Source organism: Sciurus carolinensis, chromosome 6 (assembly GCF_902686445.1).
Source record: "Sciurus carolinensis chromosome 6, mSciCar1.2, whole genome shotgun sequence".
In the NCBI taxonomy this organism is placed as follows: domain Eukaryota; kingdom Metazoa; phylum Chordata; class Mammalia; order Rodentia; family Sciuridae; genus Sciurus; species Sciurus carolinensis.
This window is the reverse complement of record NC_062218.1, coordinates 42143-58303: the sequence shown is the minus strand read 5'-3', so window position 1 is coordinate 58303 and position 16161 is coordinate 42143. Positions and strand designations below refer to the sequence as shown.

Sequence of the window (16161 nt, the reverse complement as noted above, 5' to 3'; positions counted from 1 at the left end):
GCCAGGGGTCCTATGGGGCCTGGCTGTTGTCTCAAAATGGTGGCAGCCATGTGTAATCAAACCTATAGGTACTGTGACAGTGAACTTCCAGGCAACAGCAGACATCTGTTGCTCCACTGGCGGTTGGCGATCAGTTTGCTGACTGCTGTCGGACGATCAGGAGGTGAACTTGAGTTGCGGGTGATGGATAGGTGTAAGGCAGGTGATGGAAAGGCAAGAGGCAGGCAAATGGCAGATGATAGGCACCTGACAGTGAGCAATCTGCACTCAAAAAAGGCGTTGATATGCTGGCTGACTGCAGGTGATCACCGTAGACAAATGGGGTAAACAGCAGGGGATTGATAAGCAGCAAAAACTGCCTCACCAAGAAACAGATACCCTCTGCTAGAAACCTGAGTTACAGAGCGACAAGGAACCCAGCCTCCCTCTAGTCTGCCATCTTGGATCCTCCCCCTGCACTGTGGCATTTAATACTAATATAATTTATGTAGTATGGGATCTAAAATTAAATAAACAGGTGCCCTTTAACCCTTAATAATAATATGGTCAGTGCTCTAGCACCTGAAACTAATATAATACTTGCCCTGTGGCAATAAATACTAATATAATATCCATAATATAACTAAAGCTAATAAATAACTCCTGTGTCCTTTAATTAACATAATGCCCACATGATAGCATCTGACACTAATGTATTCATTCCCCTGTGGCCTTTAATATTAATGTAACATCAATATTTAGTGTTCAAAATTAATATAATAGCTGCTCTGTGACCTTTAATACACAGAGCATATATATATATAATATATATATCCATATCATAGCATCTAAAAGTAATATAGTTAATAAATATATGCTTGACTGCCTTTCATACTAATATGATATGCATGCTATGACATCTAAATAAAACATAACCACTTCCCTGTGTTCTTTCACAATAACGTGCTACCTATATTCTAGCATCTAAAACAAATAGAATAGCTACTGTGTGGCCTTTAATACTAACACGACATTTTCTATGACATCTGAAACTAATGTAATAGCTGCCTTGTGTCTTTAACACTAATATGATATTCATACTATAGCATGAAAAAATAAATAGTTGCCCTGTGCCCTTTAATAAAAATATCATCTCCATATTTTAAATATGAAAATAATACAATAACCACAATCTGACCTTTAATACTATGAATTCCATAGTGTAGCATCTAAAACTAATATATTAATATTTATATAACAGCATAGGAACTAAAACTAATATAATAGCTTCCCTGTGGTCTTTAATACTAATATGATATGCATGGTGTTGCATCTAATACTAATATAATATCTACTCTGTGGCCTTAAATATTAATGTAATATTCATACTATAGCATCTAAAACCAATATAATAGTCCTGTGGATTTAATATTACTGTGATATCATACTTCATCATCTAAAACTAATATATAGGATCTTAAATAATAGTATTCATACCATGGCCTCTAAATTGATAGAGCTGCCCTGTGGCCCTTAATAACATATCATATCCATACATAACATTGAAAACTGATATAATCATTATACTGTGACCTTTAATGGTAATATGATTTCCATAATTTAGCATCAAAAACTGGTATAATAGTTGTGTTATGGCCTCTCATACTTATATGATATCCATATGTAGCATATAAAACTAATAAAATAGCTGCCTGTTTCCTTTAGTACTAATATAATATCCATACTACAGCATCTAAAACTATACAATAACTACCTTTGGCACAGCATCTTACATTGATATAGGACCTTCCTTGTGGCCTTTAATACTAATATGATATATGTTCAGTACAATGTAAAAATCATAATTCATGCACTGTGGCCTTCAATACTAATATAATATACATAGTATACCATCTAAAATTAATTAAATCAGTGCCCTGTGACCTTTAGTGCTCATATAATATTCATACAGTAGTATGTAAGAATAGTATATTTCTGCCCTGTGGCCTTCAATATCAATGATGTCATATTATAGCTTCTAATATAGTAAGTGTCCTCTGATCTTTAATATTAATATGATATCCATACTATAGCATCTAAAACTAATAACTACCACTGGGCCATTAATTTTAATGTAACATCCATACTGTGGCCTCTACAACTAATATAGTGTCTTCCCTGTGGCCTTTAATAATAATATAATATCTATACTCTATCATGAAATTAATATAATAGCTGCCCTATTAGTAACTATTAGTATAATAGCTGCTTTTAATAGTAACATGATATCCATACTATAGCTTCTAAAACTAGTATAATAGTTGCTCTGTGACCTTTATCATTAATATCAATACTGAGGTCTCTGAAACTAATGTAACAGATGTCCTGTGGTGTTTTAATATTAATATTTTTAATTGTAAACAAATGGGGTACAACTTGTTTCTCTGGTTGTACATGAAGTAGAGGCATACAATTTGTGTAATCATACATTTACATAGGGTAATGATGTTTGATTCATTCTGTTATTTTTCCTCCCCCCCACCTCTCCCACCCCTCCTTTCCCTCTCTAAAGTCCCTCCTTCCTCCATTCTTGCCTCCGTCCCACTTCCCATTATGTATCATCAACTGCTTATCAGTGAGATCATTCGTCCTTTGGTTTCTTGGGATTGGCTTATCTCACTTAGCATGATATTCTCCAACTTCACTCATTTACCAGCAAATGCCATAATTTTATTCTTCTTTATGGCTGAGTAATATTCCATTATATATATCTATATCTATATCTATATCTATCTATCTATCTATCTATCTATCTATATATATATATCTATATCACAGTTTCTTTATCCATTCATCAATTGAAGGGCATCTAGGATGGTTCCACAATCTGGCTATTGTGAATTGAACAACTATGAACATTGATGTGGCTGTGTCACTGTAATATAAACAAAATTGATAAACCCTTAGCCACACTAACAAAGAGAAGGAGAGAGAAAACTCAAATTACTTAAATTCAGGATGAACAAGGAAATATAACAACAGACACGATTGAAATAAAAAACATAATTAGAAGCTATTTTGAAAATCTATACTCCAACAAAATAAAAAATCTCAAAGACAGGTTTCTAGAGACATATGATTCACCCAAACTGAATCAGAAGGACATACACAATTTAAATAGATCAATTTCAAGTAATGAAATAGAACAAGTCATCAAAAGCCTACCAACAAAGAAAAGTCCGGGACCAGATGGGTTCTCAGCTGAGTTCTACAAAACCTTTAAAGAAGAGCTCATTCCAATACTCCTCAAAGTATTCCATGAAATAGAAAAGGAGGGAACCCTTACAAACTCATTCTATGAAGCCAATATCACCCTGATACCTGAACCAGACAGAGACACATCAAGGAAAGAAAATTTCAGACCAATATCCTTAATGAACATCAATGCAAAAATTCTCAACAAAATTTTAGCAAATCACATACAAAAATATATTAAAAAGATAGTGCACCATGATCAAGTGGGTTTTATCCCAGGGATGCAAGGTTGGTTCAACATCCAGAAATCAATAAATGTAATTCACCATATCAACAGACTTAAATTCAAGAATCACATGATTATTTCAATAGATGAAGAAAAAGCATTTGATAAAATACAGCACCCCTTCATGCTCAAAACACTAGAAAAATAGGGATAGTAGGAACATTCCTTAACATTGTAAAGACTATCTATGCTAAGCCCAAAGCCAATATCATTCTAAATGGTGAAAAACTGAAAGCATTTCCCCTAATATTAATATTTATCCATACTATCACATCCAAAATGAATATTATTGCTGACCTGTAGCCTCTCATACTAATATAATATCATACTGTGGTCTCTGACACTAATGTAATAACTTTCCTGTGGCCTTCAATATTGAGATGATATGTAGTATGGTTTCTATAATTATTATAATAACTGCACCATGGTCTTTAATACTAATGATATTCATACTATAGCATCTACAACTAATATAATAGGTGCTGTGCTGTCTCTAATACTAAAGATGCCCATACTATACCCTCTAAAACTAATATAATAGGTGCCCTGGAGCCTTTAATATTAATATAGTATCCATGATGTGACCTCTAACATTAATTTAGTGGCTTCCATGTGGTCTCTAATACTAATGTGATGTCCATACCATAGCATCAAAATCTGATATAATAATTGCTCTGTGGACTTTAATAGATCAATTTCATGATACCCATAGTATAAAATCTAAAACTGATATAAATGCTGCCTTTTGGCTTTTAATACTAAGGTAATATTCAACTGTTGCATCTAAAATGAATGAAATTGCTGCCCTGTGGCATTAATACTCATGTAATAACCATATTCTAGAATCCAAAGCTAAATTATAGCAGCTTTGTGACCTTTCACATCAATGTGATATCAATACTATAGCATGATAAACTAATCTAATAGCTGCCCTGTGGCATTTAATACTAATATACTATCCATAGTATAGTATCTAAAATAAACATGATGATTCTCCTGCAATCTTTAATACTAATGTAATATCCATACTATAGCATTTTATACTAATATATTAGGTATCCTGTGGCCTTCAAACTAATATATTATCCATACTACAGCATCCAATACTAATAGAATATCTACCCCATGATCTTTAATATTGTAATGGTTAATTTGAATTGTCAACTAAATTGGATTAAGAGATTCCAAAGATTAAGAGGATTTTGGGTGTGTCAATGAGGATGTGTCTAGGAATGATTGGCATTTGGGATAGCAAACTGGGAGACCCTTCCTAAGCATGGGCAGCACCATCTAATAGGATGGTGGCTTGGATGGAATAAAAGTTGGAAGAACAAGGAAGTAGCAGCAGCTGCAAGCTGTATTCTTCTTGAATTCATTCTTTATTTTTTGTCTCTTTTTGTTTTTACTTCTAAGTACTATAATTTTACATTAGAGATTTTAATAATTTTTAGTTATACATGACAGTAGAATGTATTTTGGCAGAATATACATACATAAAGTTTAACTTATTCTATTAAGTTCCCACTCTTATAGTCATACATGATGAGTTACCCTGGTCGTGTATACAAATACAAGGCTAGGAAAGTTGTGACCAATTAATTCTACTGTCTTTCCTATTCCCCTCCCAACTCTCTTCCCTTCATTATCCTTTGTCTAGTCCAATCTATTCTATTATTCCCCTCCCCAACATCCCTTGTTTTGGGTTAGCATTCACAAATCAGAGAGAACATTTGGCTTTGGATTTTGGGGATAGTCTTAATTCACTTAGCATGATTTTCTCCAGTTCCATCCATTTACTGGCAAATGCCAAAGTTTGATTCTCTATATGACTGAGTAATAATCCATTTTGTATATATATCACATTTTCTTTATGCATTCATCCATTGAAGTATACCTAATGTAGTCTCCATAGCTTGGCTATTGTGAGTTGAGTTGCTATAAACATGGATGTGGGTGTGTCACTGTAGTATGCCATTTTTAAGTCTTTTGGGCATAGACTGAGGAGTGGGATAGCCGAGTCAAATGGTGATTCTATCCCAAGTTTTCTAAGGAATCTTCATATTATTTTTCATAGTGGTTGCACCAATTTGTAGTCCCACAAACAATGTATGAGAGTACCTTTCTCCCCACATCCTCACCAACATTTACTGTTACTTGTATTCTTTTTTTGTTTTGCTTTTTGTACCAAAAAAGTTTCTTGTACCAAGTATTGAACTCAGGAGCACTCAACCACTGAGCCCCATCCCCAGTCATTTTTTGTATTTTATTTAGACATAGGATCTCACTGAGTTGCTTAGGGCCTCACTGAATTGCTGAAGCTGGATCTGAACTCACAATCCTCCTGTCTCAGCCTCCCAAGTCACTGGGATTATAGGCATGCACCACCATGCCTGTCCTATGTGTACTCTTTATAACTGCCATTCTGACTTGAGTGAGTTGGAATCTCAGTGTAGTTTTAATTTGCATTTCTCTAGTTGCTAGAGATGTTTAACATTTTTTTTTCATTTATTTTCGACCATTTGTATTTCTTCTTCTGTGAAGTACCTGTTGAGTTCCTTTACTCATTTATTGATTAGGTTAATTTTTCTGGTGTTAAGTGTTTTGAGTTCTTTGTATATCCTGGAAATTAATGCCTTATCTGAGGTACTGGTGGTGAAGATTTTCTTCCAATCTGTAGGCTCTCTGTACACATTGAATGAGTTCTTGATTGAGGATATCAGACTTGCTCCTTTACTCTTCCAAAGCAGTTTCTGCCAGTGATTCTCTAGGAATTTTCTGGAAGCTTTTGGTCTTGGGCTAGGGTAGCACAGTGGATCCTCTTGCTCTGAGGCTTCAGCCTCTTGGACTGCACAGCTACTGGCTCCTCCTGCAGATGGCCATTGTGGACTTTCCAGCTTCTGGTCATGTGAGCCAATCTAATAAATTCCCTTTTTTAAATATTTTTTTTTCATTGTAGGAGGACACAATACCTTTATTTTATTTTTATGTGGTGCTGAGAATCGAACTCACACATGCTAGGTGAGTGCTCCACCACTGAGCCACAACCCCAGCCCAATAAATTCCTTTTCATTATCATGTTTCCTGTTGATTCTGTTCCTCTAGAGAGCCCTAACTAATACAAATACTAATGTAATAGTCATATTACAGCATCTAAGACTAATATGATATCTGCCCAGAAGATTTCAGTAATAATGTAATCTCCACTGTAGAGCATCTAAACCTGATATAATAGCTGCTTTGTGGCCTTTCATAGTAATATGGTATCTATAATGTGTAATTTAAAATGAACATAATAACTAACCTTTGGTCTTTAATGCTGAAATAATATCCATAATATAACAGCTAATACTAATAAAATATGCACACTGTGGCCTATAAAAATCATGATATTCATACCATGGCATCTAAGAGTAATATAATGACTGCCTTGTAGCCTATTAATATAATCTTCATCCTCTAGCACCTAAAACTCATAGGTACTCCATGGCTTTTAATGTTAAGATAATATCCATAACATAGCATCTAAAAATAATATTATAGATAACCTGTAGCCCTAAATATTAATATAATATTCATAGTGGAGCTTCTAAACCAGTGTAGTGGCATCTCTGTCACTTTTTTAAAACCAAGAATATTCTTTATTTGTACAAAGCATTGTAATCTTTGAAAAAGTCTTCATTTATCAATAAACTTTTCATTTATTTAACAAATAAGTGATGTTAAACCATAATACACTACCTTGTCAAATCCCAAGTGCTCAAGTGAGAAAAAAAAGTGCTTTGAAGCATTGAATGGAAATTAAAAAGGTCAACAGATACTTCAGAAGAAGTTAAAGGGGGAGTTGGGGTGGGGTGGGGGATTTGATTCATGAACACCATCAGATTTACCTCAAGGTGCAGAGGAGTTTTTCACAAAATTATTTTTTAAGCTATGAGATTAGAATTAAGGAACAGAGGAACTTGCACTTTGGGATATAAAGTAAGTAATCAAAATCCCTAGATTACCAGGTGAAGTGAGTAAAAGAGGAAGAGAAAGTAGAGAAGAGGCAGAAGAGAGAGAGGAAATAAGAAACACTGGGACAGTTGTGCCTAGAGGAGATAAAGTCTAAGCTCATTATGAACTAGAGAATGGAAAACCAAGGACAGGAGTCTGGGAGTGCAAGAGGAGAAAGGTAGGATTGTGAGACTTCCAGGAGGTGACAGTGAATCCTGGAGCTGCACAAAGGTAGGAAGTGAGTGACATCTAACACTGTGCCATCTGCTCTGGAAAAGTAAGACACTGGCACCCTGGCTTGACTAATTCCAATCAACTCTGCTAATTTAAAAGCACACTTGGCCAGAGTACAGCCATCCCACAGGCTACATGTCTGCAGGCCATCTGAGAGGGATCTAGAGGAAGCAAAGCTCAAATGAATGCAACTGTCAAGTGAAGGAATGGCAGAGTGCATTATTCTCCCATAGATTCCTAGTAGTTTCTTAAAGCTAACCCATCCTGGTCTTTCTTAATATGCTACTATTGCCAAATACTGTACAATCAGACATAGGCTGATCATGATCCAAGCTCCAATTTTCCCTGAGCCTTCACTGCCTCTGTGACCTGCAGCATAGCAGGCAGCTTGGAAGTTATTATATTTTTTGGAGGGGCAAGGAGACTTGGGATAAAAAACCACCTAGCCATACATTTAAGTATACAAGAGATATCAAATCAACTAATCAATTAGTCATTCAGATTCCCTTACCAAAAAGTCATAACCTTCAGATTGCTTAAGCAAAACAGAATTCCGCCACTCAAATGCTGAGTCTTGGAAGTGCTGGTTTTGATGATTCCAGCCAGTTTCTATTTTGGTCTTCTTAAGCACATGTGCCTAAGACTGTTCTGTCCAGTAGGGCAAAGCTTTGGGTAAACCTGCACCACGTTTCAGTGTGGGAGCTTCCATAGTGCCATGGTCTCTCGCCCTATTCAATTTTCCACATCCCCCTCTTCCTTCTGTTCTTCTTCCAGCCTTCTGCATCTTCTTCATTGTCTTATCCATGCTCCTGCCTTCCTATTCTGAGCCTGTTTTTCTCTATCCTTCTGGTTTAGCTCTGAAGCTTCCTTCTTGCCTTGTTTTTCCTGTCATAATTGGGTAAAACCTTGGACCTATTAGTCCAGACTGCTGTAACAGTCTTTATGTCTGGAGGCAGATTGGGTCAAGAATTTGTTTTTAAGATGATTTTCTCCATGACACCGGCTCAATATTATGTTAAGAGGACATTTATATATATTTTAACAAGCCCTCTAGAACTTCTTTTAAGCAAGTAATAAACCGCTGGAGTGTTGTCTCTTCCAGGACTGAAAGCACATCCTCGCATTGAGCATCTCGCCCACCCTTTCCTTGCAAAGTTGTTGGCAGATGATTTTAGTACAGCATGAAGACACAACTTGTATATCAACTCATCTTAGAGTTTAGAAAAGGAAAGTCCAAAAAAGTACAGAAAGTCATGGAAGAAAACATAGAGGAAAAGTCAAATATCTCATGCTGCCTTTCTTCCTGAAAGCTTCACATTTGGGGGAATCATGGAGTCTCCTCTACTGAAGTACTAAACTCCCATGGCTGGGGATGGAACTCAATATAGAGCCATTCCCTGGGATGTATGTTGCCTGGGAATAGATTCTCAGGCTGCAACATAAATTAGTGAATGCATGAATGGCAACCAGAAAACAATGTAAGGGCAAAACAAAAACAAAAACAACAAACAACAAACAAACCAACCCATTTTGGGGATGTTAGTAACCTACAAAATTTTTACTATTAGAAAATTCAACTACAGATGGTGCCAGAAGAAATGTGTCTGTGGTGGGCTTTGGTGCCAGTGGCAGGAGTGGCGACCTGTGCACCAGCTTTTCCAGAACCTGAGACTGGAGGTCATGTAAGTGCAGGAGTACAAGCCCGTTATCAACCAACACAGCAGAGAAACTGAGGAGTAAAAGAAGGGGAGAGAGGAACTGAAAGTCATGGACAAACAGAAAAGGGAAAGCCTAGTTTCTTTCTTCTGGAATAAAGGCAGCATTACAGAGAGAAATAAGAGAGTGTAGTACACGGAAGGAAAGCACCAAATAATTTTATTTCTGTGAGGCTGAGGAGTGAACCCAGGTGCACACTACCTGCAGCCTCAACTTCTTTTATCTTTTATTTTGAGACAGGGTCTTCTGAGTCTGCCCAGGATCATATTCTCCCATCTCAGCCACCATAGTCATTGAGAAGTTTCTTAAAAAATGAACATGGGAATCAAAGAAATCTGCTTCCTGTTTAAGGAAGAAAAGCAAGCTCTTTGTTCATTAGGCTGTATTTTCTGGGGTTAGAGTTGTTGGGGAACACAAAGCTTTTTGCACATTGAACTGCTTACCTCCTGGGGCTGGAGTAGAGCTGAGTGCTGAAGGCTTTCCCTGGAATGTTGATGCCTGAGGTGGGATTTGCAGGACTACCATATACATTAGTAAATGACAACAAGGAAACAAAATCAGGCTAAATGAAAAGGTTTATGTCATGATAATAAAAAAGTTGTTTTCCTACCTGAGAAGTTAACTATGTTGTCAAAAGAAACTTCAAAATGTTTTCCAGGGACCCAAGTCAAATCTTCAGATAATTTTAAGCAGGATCAAGAGGAACAAGGTAGAAGAAAATTTAGACCTTTCAAATCAAAAACAGTACATGGGGTAGCCTGAGGTACCTGTGATTTCAGAGGCCAAGGCTGGGGTTTGATGTGTGTGCAGGTGTTTGGTGTACTCCAGCCTCTGGAGTACAGCCCATACATCATGGAGAAAAGACGGTTTGTGGGGAATAGAAAGTCATGAAAGAAACAGAAGGAAGAGTCAGGTTTCTCTCTCTCATGCTGCTTTTCTTCATCAAGAAAGAGATGGATAAGGAAAGAAAGAGTGGAAGACAGAAGACAGGAGAAGTGAATGAATGGCAATCAAAGAAACAACATCAGAGAAAATAGATCTTTATGGGATGTGAGTAACATATAAAATGTGTCCTCAGGATGATACGTTGACCACTGTTAGTGACAGAAACATCAAGTTGTGCTCAAGAGGCCACAAGTCAAACCTGTTAAGAGAGATTCCATGTGGGATCAGGATGGCAACTTAGAAGACCAATCAGACCTTCCAAAATTAGAAGCAGGCAGGTGTGGAGGCCGTTGGTACCAGTGATGCTAGTTTCTGAGGCTGGTGGGTCACATGAGCACCTGTTCTGGTCTAGCTTCATTGAATACAGTTGGGATCCTGAGGAGAAAAAGAAGGCTGAGAGGAATGGAATGTCATGGAAGAAACAGAAGGAAAAGCTGAGTCTCCCTCTTCTTTGCTGACATGAATAGCAGCAGCACAAATTAAAGAAATAAGGAAAGGAATGGAGACTGACTTCCAGCTGCATAGGTAAATCTCCAAGTGTCCTGAGAGTCTCTGGACCTGGCAAAACACCCACCATGTTCAGAGTCCTGTGCAAGTTCTGGGTTCACTTTTGTGCTCTGTGCAACTTGGGCCAGGTCTGCAGGTACAAGGAGCCTTGCTAAAAGAGTACTGAGTTTGCCCATCTGTCCAATTTGGGTCCTAGACCAGCATAACCAGCCTTCATCTCCTCTCTTCCTGGGAGGTGGGTAAGGCTAAATGATGCCAACAGCCTGCAACCACCCCTTTGCCTGGTCTGTAAAGGGTCATTCCTGGTCTAGCCTGCAAGGATAATGAGTCAGATAGAACAGTGGCCAGTCTGGACAGAGAAGAAGCTATATTTGGAGGCTGGTATGAGCCAGCACACACCTGGAGGACCTGAGAAAGGCCACTTCTGGCTCCCAGGAGGCTGGAAGGTGAGTTTGAAGTGAACAAAGGCTCTTGGGCCAGAACCCAGACTCCACTATCTAGGGACTGTGAAGCCAGGCCTCAAATCCAACTCAGGACAGGAGTTGTGGTCAGAGCTCATAGGGGTTGAGATGGGTATGGGGACAAGGTTGAGAATGAGGATTAGGTGCAGCTGAGTAAATGCCCCCTCATTCTGGTTCATCACCTTTAGCTCCTCTTGGGACAGTACCCCATCCTCAGAAGCAATATTGGTCCCAGAGAACACTGCCCCTGTCAAGGACTGAGATCCCTCCTTCTTTACCTTGGAGAGGGTGAAGGTAGTGGAAGAGATAGGAGTGGGTTTGGGGTTGTGCTCAGGACTTCAGCCATGTTGCTTACCAGCATGTGGCCCAGGGTAGCCACGTCAATGCTTAGAGCCCATTTTAATACCTTTAACAGGATATAAAAATGTCCCAGTACAAAGCTGCTATAACACTGACTTGCACTATTCATAATTGCTGTGGAAAAGGCAGCTTAATTTTTTCATGTCAACTTCACATTCAGGCAAAGCAGGCTTTGGATCTCTCTAACCTGGTCTGGAAGAATGCACTCCAAGAATCGAGTAGATGTGGCCAACCAGCCCTGGAAGGAGGAACAAGGTCTGCCTTCAAATGTCATCCACTCTGAGGCCATCCCCTTCCCAAGGTCAAGATCAGGAAACCAAAATTATATGGTGAGCATTAGGGTTAGGGTAGGAATTATGGTTGGGGTTTGCCTTGAGCTAATTTGTGGTCTGGGTTTGTGGTCAGGTGTTGGGTACAGGATAGAGGGGGATGGTTTACAGGATAGATGTTAAACAGAAGCACATGGTTTATGGGCTTAGATTTAGGGTTTCTAGGGTAAAATCAGAGGAGATAGGGAATAGGGTTAGTGTTTTAGAGTTATAGGTAGGCAAGAAAGGTCAGGATTAGGGTCAAACCAAGATATCTTAGAATTTAGCATCCCTGAGATAACATCCTCCTTACTGTGTTGCCTTTGACCACCACCTCTTATGACCTGCTCTGTGGCCCTACATCCTTTCTCCCACAGCTTCCTATGTAGCCCTGTATCACATCCCATATGACCTCTGGTGTGCTTTCTACTTCCCCCTTTCCTCAACCCTGTATAGATTTCAACTTTCTCCTCTCACCTCCTCCTGTCTAACACTCTACCAGAACCTTTCATCTCTATCTGTGTCACCCTCTACCCACCTCCTCTCACAGCTTTCTGTGTAGCCCTGTATCGTATCCCACATGGCCTCTGGTGTGGCCTCCACCACCTCCTTTCACCAACCCTGTGTACCCTTTTACCACCTCCTTTCTCAGTCCCCTGTGTAACCTTTACAGGCTACTGTGTAGCTCTCCACCACCCCCTCTAAAAACCTTGTATGGCTATTACCACCTTCTCTCATAGCCCCCTGAGTTACTTTTCACCACCTCCTCTCAGGACAAAACTGCCCTTCCCAAGGAAGCTCAGTCAGTCTCAACTCAGTCAGCCTCAACTCAGCCAGTCTCAACTCAGCTGTGTTCTAGAGACTTTGACCTATTCTAGGAGTTGTTTAAGATTCTCCATGTCTTCTAATGACTGGTTCACATTATTGGCTTTTTAGGTATTTCACTTACATTTAATTCTTTAAATTCTAAAACCTAAGTTACCCAGATTCTTCAACCTTTGATTTTCTTCATTTGTGTCCTAGTGCATTCAGAAGGCCAAGATGCTTACTTCTTTGGGTTGATTCTTAGTGTTTTCCCAGATAATGTAAAGACTACTTTTGTAGCTATGCTTTTGTTCAAGTATTCAAAAATGTCACTTACTTGTTGTGATGCCTTTGCCAACACAGCGTTCACCTGGTTTTGCTTTTTATAGACTCATATCTCTCTCTCTCTCTCTCTCTCTCTCTCTCTCTCTCTCTCTCTCTCTCTCTCTCTTTCTGTCTCTCACTCTCTCTCTCAGAAAAGAATTGGATTAGAGGGATTGGATCCCATATCACATGCTACAGAACAACCATGGCTGTCAGGCAAAGGTCCTGGAGCCCTGGTGCCTCCTATATCAAGTAGTCCTGTGTCTGACAAGGACTTAAAGCATGGTGAGCCTCTGCTGATCTGTGACCCCTGATGCTGAGCCCTGGTGCAGGATCAGCTCCTCCCCCAACCCTCTTCCACCCAAGATACATTGCAGCCTGTTTGAACCTGGGTTTTCTTCTGGATGAGGGTTGGTACCAGGAGAGAATAGGAACAGAAAGAGCCCTGAACATTCCACTTTCTATCCTCTGGTTCCAGATGGGTTACATTGAATTCTCTGGAACATCAACATCAGTGACTCCATCCATGGGGGCACCTTCAAGCTATCCCTCCAGAGTCTCTGACCAAGGGATCTTTGATGGTTCTTCATTTTCCTCTAGTCCACGCCTCCTTCTCCTCCATCCCTGAGATGCATTTGGAAGACTCAGGTATAAGGACGGAAACCTGCCTATCCAGAGCATATCCAGATTATCTGTGGGGTAACCTCAGGCCTGGCCCTCAAGAACACCAGCTGGGGAAGGCTCCCTAGTCACAGGATTCAGCTTCATCTCCAAATGTGCTCAGGTCCTCAAAGTTCCACCCTGGGATTTCCATGGTGACTAAAAATACCCTCAGATCCTGGGAACATCTCTCCTCTAATACCCCATTTAATGACATGGACCCATAGAGTATGGGGACTGAGTCCTGGATGGGTGGGTTACAGATGGAGCTGAGGCTGGATGGGAACTGAATTTTGAGCTTCCGAGGAAGGGTTTCCACCAGGGATCAGGATACGGACTAGATGACATGGGGGTGGGACTGGCTATCTGAGAATGATCCTTCAGTCACATGAGTATGTGTACTAGTTCCTGTTTCAGTCAGTTTTTGCCTCACTGTGACCAAAAGACCTGGTAAGAACAATTAAAGGAGGAACAATCTATTCTGGCTCATGGTTTCAGAGGTTCAGTTCATTTTTAGCACACTCCATACCTCTGAGCCTGGGGTGAGGCTGAATATCGTGGTGGAAAGGAAAGCATCTCAGGATATGGCAACAGGAAGCAGAAAGAGTTCTGCTCACCAGAGACAAAATATAAATCCCAAAGACACACACCAAGTGACCTATCTCCTCCAGTCACACACAGCCTGCCTACAGTTGCCATCCAGTTAATCCATCAATGGATTAGCCCATTGATTAGGTCAAATCTCTCAAAATCTAATCATTTCACCTCTGAGAATTCTTGCATTATCTCACACATGAGCTTTTGTGGGACACTTCATATCTATACTATAACATACTCAAGATAAAATTTAAAACAACTTAAAAACCAATTACTGGAATAGCTCAGAGTATTCTTTGTGGCCACTACTGTGCAAGCAATTTGGACAGGAAGGTGGATTCCTAAGATAGGAGAGCATGATTCCCTGAGTAGGAGGGACTGGGCTGTGGACCAGGAGTTCATCAACAGATGGTCCCAGTCCTCATGGGTTGGTGGAGGCAGAAGGGAGGCCACAGTCCCCTACTGCTGTCCATGCTTCTCAGTGCAGGTGGGGAGCACACAAGTGACAACTGGTTCCCTATGGCTTCCTATCATGGGCCTTGAGGCTCTCCAGAAGGGAAGCTGCAGAAGCTAGCAGAGCAGAGATGCTTAGGGGACCCCATGTGGGTCCATCTTGTCCAGTGTCGACCTGCTGTGTCCTATCTCTGTCCTATTTGATCTCTCCTATTACATTATAACAAAACCCACCTGCTATACTCAGGTGTGTAGGTTGTGTCACAAACCTCAAAGCCTCTAAGTAAAATGGCCCCCCCCTTTTTTTTTGTTTCTATCAAAGTGCCTTCCTACAAACTGTTGTGAATTCAAGAGAAAAAAGAGAGCCTAGCTTCCAGCCCTCCTTTGCCTATCTCAACTGGGCTCACCCTGCCCCATGTGTCCAGGACTCTCAGACACAGTGAGACACAGCGTACAGTGTGCACTCTGTCCTATTTGTCCAGGAGTGTCAGACACAGTGGACAGTATGCACTCTGCCCTGTGTGTCCCAGATTCTCAGTATAGTGTACAGTGTGCACTCTGCCCTCTGTGTTCAGGACTCTCAGACACTGTGGACAGTGTGCACTCTATCCTGTGTGTCCCAGATTCTAGTTATAGTGCAGTGTGCTCTCTGCCCATTGTGTGCAGGAATCTCAGATATAGTAGACAGTGTGCATCTGCCCTGTGTGTGTAGGACTCTCAGTCAAAGTGAACTGTGTGTCCTAGACTCTCAGCCATAGTAGATAGTGTGCACCCTGCCCTGTATGTATAGGAGTATCAGACACAGCGGACAGTGTGCACTCTGCCCAGTGTGTCCTGGACTCTGACATAGTAGACAGTGTGCACCCAGCCCTGTGTGTCAAGTAATGTCAGATACTGTGGACAGTGTGCACTCTGCCCAGTGTGTTCAGGAGTGTCAGACACAGTGGAAAGTGTGCAACCTGCCCTGTGTGTTGGGAGTGGCAGAACCAGTGGAAAGTGTGCACCCTTCCCTGTGTGTCCAGGACTCTCAGTTAAAGTGAACAGTGTGCTCCCTGCCCTTTGTATCCAGGACTCTCAGACACAGTGGACGTTATGTACTCTCCCCTGTGTGTCCCAGGTTCTCAGTTATAGTGGACATTGTGCACTCTGTCCTTTGTGACCAGGATTTTCAGTCACAGTAGACAATGTGCACCCAGCCTTATGTGTCCAGGACTATCAGTGACAGGAGAGTGTGCACCCAGATCTATGATCCAGGACTCTCAAAGTGAACAGTACACCT

At 40.2% G+C, this 16161-nt stretch overlaps 1 long non-coding RNA gene across 1 annotated transcript; it reads left to right on the top strand.

The window, feature by feature from the left end:
• Positions 1 to 10673: 10673 nt before the first annotated feature.
• Positions 10674 to 13566, top strand: LOC124987668 (uncharacterized). The gene is made up of 3 exons (XR_007109218.1): positions 10674 to 11361; positions 11897 to 12065; positions 13325 to 13566. It is a non-coding gene; the product is annotated as an uncharacterized LOC124987668 (long non-coding RNA).
• The last annotated feature ends 2595 nt before the right edge of the window (positions 13567 to 16161 follow it).